This window comes from Chrysochloris asiatica, unplaced genomic scaffold (genome assembly GCF_000296735.1).
Source record: "Chrysochloris asiatica unplaced genomic scaffold, ChrAsi1.0 scaffold00052, whole genome shotgun sequence".
NCBI lineage: Eukaryota > Metazoa > Chordata > Mammalia > Afrosoricida > Chrysochloridae > Chrysochloris > Chrysochloris asiatica.
Genome location: NW_006408570.1, coordinates 7070913 through 7084365, shown reverse-complemented (window position 1 = coordinate 7084365; position 13453 = coordinate 7070913). Strand labels below are relative to the sequence as shown.

General features: G+C 42.7%; 1 protein-coding gene and 1 pseudogene across 1 annotated transcript in view; one reads left to right on the top strand and one right to left on the bottom strand.

The window, feature by feature from the left end:
• The window catches only part of APLF (aprataxin and PNKP like factor), a 210145-nt gene that overhangs the window by 44483 nt on the left and 152209 nt on the right, over positions 1–13453 (top strand). The gene's annotated exons all lie outside the window — the stretch shown is intronic.
• LOC102814964 lies at positions 1917–2951 on the bottom strand (annotated as a pseudogene).

Genomic DNA, 13453 nt, shown 5'->3' with positions numbered 1-13453 from the left:
CTTAGTTTTAATATAGTCAAATAATTATGTTCTCATCTGTAGTTCTTACTCTTTGTATCTTGTTTTAAAAATAACCCCTACTCTGGGATCATGAAACAATTCCTTTTACATTAATCTTTAAGACTTAATTTTTAAATTTTCATTTAATTCTATGGTCCACCTGAAATTCAGTTTTTGTGTATGGTATGAGGTTCCAGTTTACTTTTCTTCCAGAAAGATATCCAGTCATCCCAGTACTATTAACTGGAAAAGTATATTTTTATATCTTTATTTATTTAGTCATCAGAAAATAGTTTATGTACAGAACGATCCGCAGACTACATAAAACAAGATGCAAATATATACCTTCCGTGTCAAGAAAATAAAACAATATGCTTAGCAAATGCATCTGGACACAGACCTGCAGTTGTTGCGCTGTGGTGGGGGAACCACCAGAGTCAATCACTGTGAATACGGTGGATGAGCGCAGGCCTAGGATGCTTTCCTTGGGGCTCAGTAAAGCAGAGGACAAGGCAACCCAGGAATGGCCTGCCCTTCTGGCACCTGCGGAATGGTGCAGGCTCCATAATGAGAGGGCAGGAGAAGGGTCCAGCCCACGCCCCGCCCAAGGCTGCCACAAAGCCCAAGCTGGCTGGGGTGACTTGGCCCCATGCTGGCTTCTGCATCCCCGTCACTTGGAGGTCCAAAAGAGGGGCTTGAAGCCCTGGTTCTCAAACTCTGGATAAGTCCTCAAAGTCATTCTATGAAACGTTTGGCTTTTGAGCATAGCTGGACGCACGGAAGCCTCTCTCCAGGAGGTTCCCAATCACACTGAAGTTCATGGCATAGTTAGGCCTTGGCAGCGGGAAGGCTTTAGCAGGGGAAGGCTTGGCCTGCGGAGACCAGGGCGGGAGACCACCTTGTCTGTCAGGAGCCACCACCACCCTTGGGAGGTGGGGCCTTCTTGGGAATGAAACCACCACAAGGGAACCTGCAGGGCGAACCTGTGCCAAGGTCGCCAAGGTCACCAAGGTCAGAAGAGGGATCCAGGTCCTTGGACTTGGTCCTGTTGGTGGAAAGGCCAGGTGGGGCTGCTGGTGGAACTCCAGAAGAGAAGAAGGGTCTTCTGTGGCAGGCTTGGAGGCTGGCAGAGACCCTGGTGTGTCAGCCCAGGTGTCCCATCCTCCCAAGAGGTCCCAGTGGCTGGAGGAGGCTGTCATCCTGCTGATTTTCACAGGGAAATCATCCAGGTGCAGGACACATCTGCACTGCAGGATGAGGTGGGGTGCTGTGTGTGGTGGGGAAGGAGGCTATAAGTCGCGGGGCTGTGGGGTCCAGGTGAAGAAACTTGCAAAAGAGGTCAGAGTTGGAGCAGGTGCAAGTGTCTGAGGAGGCTGTCATCCTACTGATTTCTGCAGCGAAGTCATCCAGGTACAGGAAATCTGCACTGCAGGACGGGGCAGGGCTCTGTGTGTGGTGGGGAAGTAGGCTGTGAGCAGCCGGGCTGCAGGGTCCAGGTGAAGAAACTCACCCAGAAGAGATCAGAGTTGGCTCAGGTGTGAGTGAGTCAGCTGCCATCACGAAAGGGTCAAATGGGTCCGCAGCAGCGTGGACCCCTCATGAGGGATGCTCTGAGTTCCAAGGGAGGTGCTGGGGCTGGCCAAGAGCAGGGAGGCTTCTCTGCCAAACAGGTCAGCCATGGGGCCCTCGGTGGTGGACTGCACGAAGAGGCAGCTGAGCAGGTCGATATTGCTGGAGGAGCCCCTGTCTTCCTGGAAGGGGCGTGATGGCCTGGGCCCACTCCCAGTGCAGACCCAACAGGTCCATGCTGGCCTCTTACGCAGGACTGGTCTCACTCTCATTACGCCACCATCAGACCTCCACTGTACCTGCTGCTTGAGGGGCCTGCGGACCAGGCCCCCAGAAGGGGGTGGCCCTCACGGCTTGGCAGTGTTTCTGAAGCCTCCTTTCTGCTCCAGGAACTCTGTGATAGGTGATTCAGGATTCATATTTCTGGCAGCAGCAATTTCCTGGAGTTGGTCGACCAGCTCTGTAATAGACAACCGCTCCTCTGGGTTGACCTTCAGCATGGAACGGATGAAGTCGTGAAGGACGGTATACTGAGTGTCATTTTGAGGAATGGTGTAGTTCCCATTAATGATTCGAAGTTTCGCTCCATCTTCAAATGGATGCTGCCGGAAGCACAGAAGGTACAAGATGCAGCCCAGGGCCCAGATATCCTGCTTCTCGCTGATCTGTAAATTGGAATATAAATCGACGATCTCTGGCGTCCTGTACATGGGAGTGGTGTTCCTCGTGATCTCTTCCTCCACCATCGCACGCTTCTGAGCGCTCCAGCTGTAGTCTGGGTGGTGAGACATGGTAGTGGCACTGCCAAAATCACACAGCTTGATGGTCCCCTGGTCACTAACCAGCAAGTTTTCAACCTTGAGGTCTCTGTGAGTGATGGGTTGCTTCTGCCTGTGCATGTGTTGCACCGCTCTGCACGTCTGATAAAATATCTTCAGAACCGTATCGCACGAGAGAGGACCTCTAGTCTCCATTTTCTTTACAAAGTCCACCAGCTGCCCTTTACAGAGCTCCGTCAGCAGCAGGAACTCGGCCTGTCCCGTGTCCGACTCCTCTTTCCCGAGGGTCGCTGCGGCGCAACACTGGACAATGTTGGGGTGGCCGGACAGCTTTTTCGTAAAGCAGACTTCCTGAATGATGGCTCTGCTCTTCTCCTCTTCACTGGACAACAGCCTCTTTAAAGCGTACTTTTTACCACTTCCAAGATCCTGAGCTTCATATACAAATGCAAAACCTCCTTCAGCCAAGGCCCTCCGCACCCGCAACCTCAGTTCGCCCAGCTCCACTGTCTGCCCCACGAAGTCTTTCTGAGGGCAGCGAGCAGCACGGCCCCTGGAGCATGGACCCGCCAAGAAATCAAGCACAGACTGCAGTAAGGACATAGCGAAGGCTACAGCACAAACCCGGAGGACAGCCCGAGTGCCTGGACTCGGGCTCCAGCTCCGTCTGGGTTTGCTCAGCAAGTGCTCGCTCTGAATTCCAGCAACTTCCGCCTTGGCACTGTGACGTAATAATGTGGGGGGAAACGTAAAATTTGTCCCAATACTTGCAATACGCCTCCTTTTCATTACCATGTTAAAGATGCCACCTGACTATGCACAGCTATGTGTATGGGCTCTACTCTGTTTCTGAACTGTTCCTTTATCTTTGTACCAACACAACACTGGCTTAATCATTGTAACTAACATGTTCTGCCATTTCTCTCTTTTTTTTCTTTCTGAAGTTTGGGTGAAAGTTTACAGAGCAAACTGGTTTTCCGTTCAACAATTCATTCCCATTTTGTCGAATTCATGCTTAAGATGTAAGGCAAAATGAGGATACAACCCTGGAGCACACCTTTCCTGATTTTAACCCTTTAATATCCCCTTGGTCTAGGTACAGGTTCCTCAGGAGCACACTAAAGTGCTTCCAAATACTCAGTCTTCTCAATGTCAGCCAGAGTTTGTTATAATCCACACTGTTAGCAGTCCTCTCAGTCTATCAGCACTCTTAACAATTTATCCCTGGGTTGTCTGTCTCACTTCATCCTTCTCTCTTCCCCAGTTCCTGCCTTTTGAGTTTTGGTTTTGGGCAAATGCTACCCTTTTGGTCTTGTATGGTTGACTGTATTGATGGCACTCTTCACTTGTTGTTCAGTGCCATCCAGTCAGTTCAGACTCATAGTGACCCTGTATAGGGTTTCTGGAGCAGTTAGTGGATTTGAACTGCTGACCTTGTGGTTACCTGTCCAGTGTTTATCCTATAGTGCCACTCCAGGGCTCCTTCACTTTATAGACCTGTATGGTGCTTGGCTGCACTTAGCAACAACAACAACACTGTTTGACTGAAAGCTGATCCCCAGGGGTGAGTTCAGGTTCAGGCTTGAAAGGAATCTAAGGGCCAGTCTCTAGTCTTTGGTGTGGCACTGTAGGACAAGCACTGGACTGTTCATTGCAAGGTCAGTGGCAGGAACTCACCAGCTGCTCTTCAGAAACCAGATACAGGGTCACTATGAGTAAGAATTGACTCTATGGCACTTAACAACAACTACTCCTGACTAGTAAATTGGCTCTTTTTTTCTGATCTTGAATTTTGTTATTTGTTTTCCTTCTTTCTCTGTATCTTCAATTTTGATCCTAATCAGAGCGGTCAGCAGTGGTAGTCAGGCACCATCTAGTTCTTCTGGTCTCAGAATAGTCTGCCATTTGTTCCTTACTCCCTAAGACTGTCTTGTCTATGTGGGACATAAATATTTAAAAATAGAAATTTTAACATCACATTATATACTTCCTGTTGTGGTACTATAGGATCAGCACTGGAAAGCTAACCACAAGGTTGGTGGTTCAAACTCACCAGTCACACCTTGGAAACCCTATACAGATGGATGGCACTTAACATCAGCAATAGCATATGTCTTTGCAACTCTGATTTTGAAGAGGTTGTTGTTGTTGTTGTTGTTAAGTGCCATCGAGTCGGTTCCGACCCATAGCGACCCTGTACAGGGTTTCCGAGGGTGTAAATCTTTATGGGAGTAGAAAGCCTCATCTTTCTCCCGCGGAGCGGCTGGTAGTTTCGAACGGCTGACCTTAAGGTTCGCAGCCCGATTCGTAACCACTATGCTACCAGAGCTCCTTAGTGGTTACGAATTGTGCTGCAAACCGCAAGGTTAACAGTTTCAGACTCCCATTTGGTCTGCGGGAGAAAGATGAGACTTTCTGCTCCCGTAAGGATTTACAGCCTTGGAAACTCTGTTCAGGGTTGCTATGTGTTGGAACTGACTCGACTCCACTTAAGAACAACATATAAATTGAATTGGGAAAAACTGACATTTTAATAATACTGAATTTTCCAATCATAAATAACTTTTACCTTGGTAAAGTTTAATAGTTTTCTCTACATAAAGTTGCATACCTTTTATTACATTTTTTCTCTCGGAACTTGTTTTTTTGGTTTTTTTTTTTTTTTATGTTATTATACATGCTGTCTTTTAAAAAATTACATTTCCTATTTGGTATTGGAATATAGAAGTACAATTGATTTTATACATTGATTTCTGTACCTTGTAGGTATAGGGTGGCTATGAGTGTGAACCGACTCCCCGGCACATAACCAAACAACCATACATACCCTGATATTACTGGTGAATAATGAAAGTTTTATTTGTTCCTTTCCAAGTTTTACCCATTTTTCTCTTCTTGTCTTACTACACTACCTTGAATCTATAGTACCATGTTACATAGAAATAGTGGTAACAGATGTTCTTGTCTTATTTCTAATTTCAAAAAGGAAATTTTTAATATTTCACTTCTGGGGTATTGATTACAAAGTTTTAGAAGTATTCCTTATGATATTCAATAAGATCCCTTATATTCCTGTTTTGTAATGAGTTTGTGGAGACTAGGCAGAAAGAGCAGAGACTCAAACAGTTCCCGTTTGCCTACCTATAACAAGATGCTCCACAGGGACACTTAGGCTGGTTATCAACCTCATCATCTTCACACACGGCTAGGACCCCTCAGTAATCACTGTCCCCAGGGTGGCTGAAGTGTTGAAAATGGACAGGAGTCTTCTTATCAGGGTGACAAATATACTTTCTGGAATAAACAATAGGATACAATAGATTTTTATAGGATATAACAAGAAACCCAATAATGCCCGTCTGATTATTCCAGAATGTGAACCAGTACACTACCTTGCTAAATACAGAGTTTATGACATCTAGTCAATACCGAACTCGTGTGGTAACACAATGGATTTCTAGCGACTCTGGGGATTCACACTTTGAGAACTGATGCTTTAAAATAATAGATGCGTTTTGTCTTTTTTTGTGTGTGCAAAAGGAAATAGATAGTACATACATTATATGGGTCTTACTTATTATATTTGTAAAAATCCATGTTGTTACATGTAGAAGTAGTTTATTTTCACTGTTGTGTAACATTCCATTCTTTAAAGTAGCTATAGTTCATTTGTCAGTTCTGTTGTTGATGAACTCTCAGGTTTATTTTGTTTATTGACTGTTGTTAATGAAAATGCCATGAACATTCTTTGGGTGTACATACGTGCGCATTTTCCAGAGTATACAATGAATAAATGATCATAGAGTATATGGTAGTTAGTTTTTTATTTATCAGGTAAATATATGCCAACTAAAAATAAAACCAATTATTTTACCTTGTTTTGCAAACATTTCAAAGAGCTCTGGAGGAACAGTGTTTAAAATGTTTTGTTGCTTACCAGAGGATTCCCCAGCTTAAAGCCACCAGTCACTTCGTGGGAGAAGGAATGTAGCCATCTGCTTTGGTTTTTTAATTTTTATTTTGAATTGAGTTATAGTTTACATGGGAGAACACTGGTTTTATACTCATTGTTTCATTGCAATGATGAATGATTACAATCCCCACCTACCTGCTTTTGTAAAGATTTACAACCTTGGAAACCCTATTGGGCAGTTTCCCCCTGTCCTGTAGGGCCACTATGAGTCAGAATCTACTTGACAGCAGTTTGTTTTTTTTGGGGTGGGGGTGGGGAGGCATAAATATTTCTACTTTTCTATGTGGACTGTAACAGTTTCACTTCCACTAGCATATTATCAGAGCCATGATTTTTCAACATCTTTACCAATAATCTGGGTGCAGATTAGCTACAAGGAATTCTCTCTCAGGCTTGGCCACAAACTGCCCCAGAGCAAACTCACACCTTTAATTGTTTATTTTCTGATTATCTCGGTTAGTCTTGGTATGGCACTGTAGGATAAACACTGGACTGCTAACCACAAGGTCAGTGGTTTAAGACCATTAGCTGCTACTCAGAAACCCGATACAGAGTTGCTGTGAGTCAGAGCTGACTCAACAGCATTTAAAAACAACAACCAAACTCAATGCATGACCTATTGACTATGGTTTATACTTTTGCTATATAAATATGATCAAAAGTAACATTTGCAGATTATTGAACGAGGGTGAATGAGATAAATTCACTTCTGAAAATAACACCATAGACACACTATGCCACAATTTTTTTACATGACTTATTCATTTCTGCCCATTATATGTATGTGAATGTTATTTACATAGGAATGTAATTTGCAAAAAGTAAGTACATATAAAGGAACACAGTCCAGTTAATCAACTGTGACTTGTATCCTCTTAAAAGAAATCTTTGGAGTCCTTGTGTCGTCACCCTGCGAATTAATGCACTGGACTGCAAGGTAGTTTGAACCACAAGGTCAGCAGTTCAAACTCATCAGCCACTCTTAGGATACCCTATACAGGGTCGCTATGGGTCAGAACCAACTCAATGGCATTTAAGAACAACAACAAAGAAAACTTTTTTTATTCCAGTGCTATCCATATATTGTACTAGGCTATCCTATGCTAACTTTATTGCTACATGTTTAGGTTTTGTAAAAAAATTATCTTGAGTTCACTTTATAAGAGATATGGGCCAGGAGCTAAAAGTTGCTATTTTTCATATGAGTAACCAATTACCAAAAACATTGACTGAAAGGTTCATATTTAACCAATGCTTTGCACTGATAGTATTACTGAAAACACAAACAAGAAGGCTTAGCTTTGGACTCTCTTATTTTTCATTGGCTGGCTGTCTATCCTGGAACCTATATTAAGGAGTCCTGGTGAAGTAGTGGTCAAAGTGCTTGGATACTAACCAAAGATTGGCAGTTCAAACCCACCAGTGGTTTTAGGAGAGGAAGACATGGCAGTCTGCTTCTATAAAACCCTATGGGGACTGATTTACAAGGTTTCAAGAGGGAGGTTAGTTTAAAAGTGTATGGGGAAAGATGGAGTCCCCACAATAGTTTTTATCTTGTCTAGATAGGTCTGGTAAAAATAGATGAAAGATTCAATTGACAAAATATTGAATAATAAAGGAGACATCAAAAGAAGATGGAAGGGCCATGGACTGAGAAAGGCGGTGTGCCTACAGGCAGGATGTGCCCTTTTAAATTAATACGTATTTTTTGGTTTTGTAACTGGACATCAAATGCTTTTCCCTTGTTAATTTGTGAACTATAAGATGTAAATTGGAAGTCACAGGAAGGAAGTAGGAATAATATTCCTGCAGGGAGAGGGCTGTATTCATTGAGATGAATAGTGTATAATGCTAAATGCAAAGCTGATGATTTTGTCTGTAAACCACCCAATTAACAACAATATGTTCTTTTAAAAAATGATAGAAGGAATACACAAAGTCACTTTACAGAATTGATCAAAGTTCAGTTATTTCAAGAGGTACTATATGATCAAGAACCAATGGTATTGAAGAAAGAAGTCAAAACTACAATGAAGACATTGGCGAAAAATTAAGCTCCAGGAATTAATGGAATATGAATTGAGATGTTTCAACAAACTGATGCAGTGCTGAAGCCCTCATTCGTCTCTATCAAAACATTCAGAAGACAGCTAGTTGATCAATCGGTTGGAAAAGATCCACATTTGTACCCATTACAAAGAAAGGTGACCCGATAGAATACAGAAATCAGTGAACAATATTATTAATATCACATTCAAGTAAAATTTTGCTGAAGATCATTCAAAAACAGTTGCAGAAGTACATTGACACTGAGAGCTGACAGAAATTCAAACCAGATTTAGTAGAGGATGGGAAACTAGGGATATCATTGTTGGTGTCAGATCTTGACTAAAAGCCGAGAATACCAGAAAGATGTTTACTTGTGGCTTTATTGAAAGGCATTCACAGTGTGGATCATAATAAACTATGGCTAACATTGCGAAGAATGAGTATTCTAGAACAGACCAAGAGGCATTCCTTAGAAAGAACATGGAGATACTGAATGGTTTAAAATCAGGAAAGGTGTGTGCCAAGATTGCATTCTTTCACCTTACTTATTCAATGTGTATTCTGAACAAATAATCTGAGAAACTGGATTATATGAAGAATAATATGGCGTCAGGATTGGAGGAAGATTAATTAACAAGCTGTAATATGCAGATGACACAACCTTGCAAACTGGAAGTGAAGAGGACTTGAAATACTTGCTAATGAAGAATAAATTCAGTCTTATGTATTATACCTCAATGTAAAGAAAACAAAAATCCTTACAACTGGACCCATAAATAACACCATCATAAATGGGGGAAAGATTTCAATTTGCTTGGATCCACAATCAAAAGATACATTGCTGCAAAAGACGTCTTTGAAGTGTTCAAGAGCTAAGATGTCACTTTGAGAAGTAAGGTGTGTGTGCACCTGACCCAAGTCATGGTATTTTAAATGACCTAGTATGTATGTGGAATCCTGGTGTGGCGCTGTGGGATAATGCACTAGACCATAAGGTCAGTTTGAACTGCAAGGTCAGTGGTTCAAACTCACCAACCTGCTCTTCAGAAGCCTTACACAGTCACTATGGGTTGGAACTGACTCAGTTGCACTTAACAACAACAGCAAATATGCATGTGAAAGTTGGTCAATGAATAAAGGAAAACCGTAGAATTCATACAATTGAAATATGTTATCGGAGAAGATTTTTTAAAGTACCGTGGACTGCCAGAAGAACCAAAAAAATCTGTCTTGGGAAAAGTACACCCAGTATGTTCTTTAGAGGCAAGGACACCGAGACTTTGTATGTCATACTTTGGGCAGTTCCTGAGAAGGTCAACATGCTTGAAAAAGTAGAGGGTCAGTGAATCAAAGGAAGTCTTCCAAGGAGATGAAATGACACATGGCGGCAATGGATGGGATCAAACCTAACAATTGTGAGGACAGCATTAAACTGGGCAGTGTTTTGTTCTATTGTGCATGGGCTTAGTATGAGTTGGAATCAACTCAGTGGCAACTAACATCAGTTTAAAACTGTGAGATTAAAAAACATTGCATAGGTGATGCCTGAGATGGAGACAGAAACGATGACATGGAGCGATGGAGCAGCTGGGGACTTTAGATCCAGAGAGGGAGAGCAACTGACTGTGTGCTGAAGACTCGGGGGAGGGGGGTGGGGGGGAGGGAGGGTGATATTGTAGGAGGCAGGCTTGCAGGATATACCCTTTGGTTGGTTGATGATGTATGGAGGAGATTGTAACCATGGTAATGAAACGATATACGATAGAATGAATGTAAAACTAATGTTCTCCCATGTAAACTATCATATAATTCACAATAAAACTTTAAAAAAAAACATTGCATAGATTAGGAAATTAGCAATTTAGGGGGAAGTGAGCACAAGAGAAAAGTTATCAGATAGAAGTCGAATATGAGCTGAGGGATTTGTATGGGGAAAGGCAAAGAGAAAAGCATGTCTAATGTAGAAGGCATAAAGCAGCATGCTAGATACAAGTATTTGAAGGGTTTTCTGGATCCTACTAGGAAACCTAGATTTTGGACACAAAGATTCTATACAGAACAATGTCTGCTTTCTTCTCTCTCTTTTCTCAGCCAGATCACCGAGGCAGTAATGAAGATATGAACTTGCAGTAAAGAATGAAGGATTAGGTGATTATTCACTTTTATGGCAGAAACTAAAGCAGTAGCTTTGATGTTGGAAATTATTTTTATGAGTACACATAAAACAAGAACTCAATATATATTGTGAGCTCCTGTTAAAATACAAGCATCTGTTCTCAAAGATTCAATGACAAATATTTTTAGGTATTAAATATGCATATCAAAATTAGTAAAACATAAAATAACTATTTATAAGGTATGACTGATTAAAACTAATATGTATCATAATCAATTGTGGATTAATTCATCACAATCTTGATAAAAAGCATTTCATCAAAGATAAATGACAGCTCTTCTTGTTTGGGCTCCAGTGTGCAGGGCGCCCCAGAGGTGGAGTGTGGAAACCTTGTACGCTTTGGTGAGCCTCAGCCTCCGGCTGGCCAGCTCCAGGTACAGCTTTTCTGGTTTTGAGTCAGGGATTTCTGTGAAGGTTGTGCCCATCAAAATATTCTTCCCAAGCCTGTTGTGAGCGCTGTCTCCTGATGTCGCTCTCTGCAGCCCTGTGTCCTTAAGAACCTTCACAGACCCTTGGGGGAAACGCTGGACTTGGGAGCATGGTAAAAATACGTATTTTTCGTTCCATGCACAGAATAGCTACCACCAGTGAAGACTGTGCCAAACCTGTTTCTGTTGGCCTTCTCAACCATCCATAGCCTATTACCATGGGGAAAGGTTTGTAAGGAAGAGGGATGGAAACTTGCAAAAAGGAAAGGATGAACTGGGCAGTCTGTAAACGTGTTGTTCATATTTTTAAGATGCCTATAAAATTGCATACTTTTTAATTTGCGTTTCAGTATGCATGCAAGGCATTGTGTTGTTAGTGCCATTCAAGTCTATTTCGACTCCTGTTGTTGTTAGGTGCCCTGGAGTCAGTACCAACTCATAGAGACCCTATACACAGCAGAATGAAACACTGCCTGGTTCTGGGCCAACCTCACAATTGTTGCCACACTTGAGCCCATTGATGCTACCACTTTGCCAGTCCATCTCGCTGGGGGTCTATCTCACCTAACATGATATCCTTCTCCAGCAGCTGACCCCTGTAGCAACCCTGTATAGATAAGAGTTTCCCAGGAGCAGATGGTGGGTTTGAACCACAGACCTTGAGGTTACCAGTCCACTGCTTAGCCTTCAGTGCCACACCAGGACTCCTAAATAACCTTTGTTTTCCTTGTTCACTAATGATCTTCCTGTGTGCCTTGCAGTCCACTTTTAGGATTGACAGAATTTTTTAGCAGTGCTTGATTGCTGTTAAGCTTTAATTTGCAAATGTAGTAATGATTGTATGTGTGCGTGTGTTAGTTACCTGCCCTGGAGTTGCTTCCGACTCATAAAGATGACCCTGTATAGGGCTTCTGAAGAGCTGCTGGTGGACTTGATTCAGTGGCCTTATGGTTAACAAATAACTATAGAATATTTTTGCATATTAATGGACTCCTAGTGTGGCCCTGTAGGATCAGCACTGGACTGCTGATTACAAGGTTGGCGATTCAAGCTCAACAGACACTCCTCAGAAACCCTATACAGAGTTGCTATGAGTCCGAACCAAGTCATCAGCACTCAGCAACAGCAAGCTAAACTAAAATGAGAACTCGCCTGATGCTTAAGTTGTTGTTTCCCACCATCCCTGAAAGAAAACATACAAAGAAGGTCAATGGTAAAATCACAGAACTAAGAATTTACAAGCAAGAACACAGTTGCTGCCAAGGCCTGCCATTGAATCCACAGCATCATACTGAGTGCCCTCCAGTTGGTTTGACTCAGTGACTCTGTGAGGAGAGCCAAAAGCCTCTGGGCCTGGTCTTTTCTCCCACCAAGCTCCCTCTGTGCACCTGGGAGTAAAGGGACTCTCTCAGTTTAGAGTTAGGAAGACATAAAGTATGAATGCATAAGTGGTGCACACTTAACATCTGAACTGTGCAAACTCTATTCCTCTGTCACTGGTGCATAGAGTCTTTAGCTTTGTCTGGGGCTCTTTGATGGGTCCAAAATCTCTCCTAATTGATGGGATCATGTGACAGTCTCCCGGGATTAGCTTTCGCTACCTAAAGCAGAACTTTTAGCACATGGGAATATTTTACCATAAACAAAATGAGTAGAAATGGTAATGGAAAATAACTAACATCATTAACCTTTTACAGCCTTTCGCTCTGGTTTTTTATGCCTTGATATGTTTGCACATGCAAGGAGGCTTTAAAAAACTTGGGGACAAATTCTTTTTTTTTTTTTTTTCTTCAATGTTTTATTGTGAATTACATGATAGTTTACAAGGGGGAACAAGTTTTACATTTATTCCATCGTATATCATCTCATTGCCATGGTTCCAATCCCCTCCATGCATCATCAGCCACTCAAAGGGTATATCCCAGAAACCCACTCCCTACACTTCCCCCTGCTCCCCCCAGTTTTCAGCCCACAGTCCCTTTCCCTCTCTGGGACCAAAGTCCCCAGTCACTTCATCACTCCATGTGATTATCTCTGCCTCCATCTCAGGCATCTCTGTTTCTCGGGGTAGGGTTCCGCTCTCGGCTCTTCTCCGTTGATGGTCCCAGAGATCTCCACTCCTATCCTGGAGATTTAATCACTCTCTTCCTTGTTACAAAACTTCTACCTTTGCATTTCCAACCCTCATAGTTAGTCCTGATAAGCATTATTCACTGCAGTATCATGAGTTACCCATCTATATCTCCTTTCATCAGCTCCGCCTAGACAGATTGAATAGTACTTACTGGAGATTCTGCTTTCCACCATGCTCCCTAGCACTAGGTTCCCTCTTGAAAGCTTGTAAGCCAGTCACTTGTTGCCTTCGTAGTCCTTCCCTCCCAATTTGAGTATCCAATGTCCAAGCTGCCCTTCTCCGTCCACTCTGTGTGTGTGTGGGTGGGTGGGTGAATGTTTGTTACTGTGAGGATTTGTTCCCTCT